The sequence below is a fragment of the Saimiri boliviensis genome, chromosome 11, assembly GCF_048565385.1.
Source record: "Saimiri boliviensis isolate mSaiBol1 chromosome 11, mSaiBol1.pri, whole genome shotgun sequence".
In the NCBI taxonomy this organism is placed as follows: domain Eukaryota; kingdom Metazoa; phylum Chordata; class Mammalia; order Primates; family Cebidae; genus Saimiri; species Saimiri boliviensis.
Window position 1 is genome coordinate 31,699,292 of NC_133459.1, and position 1,590 is coordinate 31,700,881.

At 48.1% G+C, this 1,590-nt stretch overlaps 1 pseudogene; it reads left to right on the forward strand.

Annotated features, from left to right (window-relative positions):
* Window positions 1-650: 650 nt before the first annotated feature.
* LOC101035519 (large ribosomal subunit protein eL20 pseudogene) lies at window positions 651-1,180 on the forward strand (annotated as a pseudogene).
* The last annotated feature ends 410 nt before the right edge of the window (window positions 1,181-1,590 follow it).

Sequence of the window (1,590 nt, forward strand, 5' to 3'; positions counted from 1 at the left end):
CTCTCTCCCTCTGTCACACACATGTGTGCGCGTGCGCGCGCACACACACACTCTTTCTCTCTCTCTCTCTCTCTCTCACACACACACACACACACACACACACACCCCCTGAGAGTGATGGGATTAATGCTGGTAGAACTGTTTTCTCCATCTTTCAGCAAGCCTGGATAGAGTGGTCCTTGCCTCTGCCCCAAAGCCAAAATGACAGAAAACTTGCATGTAACATCTTGTTACATATGCATTAAAAAGAAATCCAGTGGAGTTAACCCAACTGTTAATAGTGATTATTTTTAGGTGGTGAAGTTATATGTAACCTTTGTTTTTTATTTTTATTTATTTGCTTAGTTTTTTTCCTGCCATGAATTTATTAACTTTTGTAATAAGTAAAAATAAATACATAAAATTATTCTGTATTTTAATAATTATTTGTGGTCCCGCAGATGGGGGTGTTTCTGTTAGAAATACTCAGAAGGGAGCTGGGTGCAGTGGCTCACACCTGTAATCCCAGCACTTTGGGAGGCCAAGACGGGAGGATCACTTGAGGTCAGGAGTTCAAGACCAGCCTGAGGATGGCAAAACCCTGTCTCTACTAAAAATATAAAAATTAGCCTTTTCCTTTGGCGAGTGGTGGCAAAGGCAGAGAGGAAGCCATGAAGGCCTCGGGCACACTACAAGAGTACAGGTGATGGGTTGCTGCTTGCCCACTCCGAAGTGCCACACACTGCCCCTCTACCACATGGGAATCTTTGTGACTAATCATGTCATCGCCAAGTTCTGCTTCTGGCACTTCGTATCTCAATTAAAGAAGATGAAGATGTCTTCAGGGGAGATTGTCTGATGTGGGCAGGTGTTTGAGAAGTCCCCCCAGTAGGTGAAGAACTTCAGCATCTGGCTGTGCTATGACTCCCGCAGCAGAACCCACAACATGTACTGGGAATACCAAACCCGACCACTGCAGGCACTGTCACCCAGTGCTACCAAGACATGGGTGCCTGGCACCACGCCTGGAGCCCACTTCATCCAGATTAGGAAGTTGGAGGAGATCACGGCCAGCAAGTGTCACTGGCCGGCCATCAAGCAGTTCCATGACTCCAGGATCAAGTTCCCACTGCTCCACCGGGTCCTGCGCCATCAGCACAAGCAATACTTCACCACCAAGAGGCCCAACGCCTTCTTCTAGGAACAGGGCCCTCACCCAGGTGTGTCCCAAATAAACTCAGGAATGCTCCAGTAGGAAAAAGAAAAAATTAGCCAGGCATGGTGGCAGATGCCTGCAATCTCAGCTACTCGGGAGGCTGAGGCAGGAGAATCACCTGAATCCAGGAGGCAGAGGTTGCAATGAGCCGAGATCACACCATTGCACTGTCACCTCTGTCACCCAAGTCTTGCTGTGTCACCCAAGCTCTATTACCAGCTTGGGTGACAGAGCGAGACTCCATCTCAATAAATAAAAAGAAAGAAATATTTTCAGAAGGGGTTTGTCCTGGGCACTGGCAGCACACAGAAAGGAGGTATGGAAGTGAGAGCTCATCAAGGATTAAAAACAAGAGTCATGGGCCGGGCGCGGTGGCTCAAGCCTGTAATCCCAGC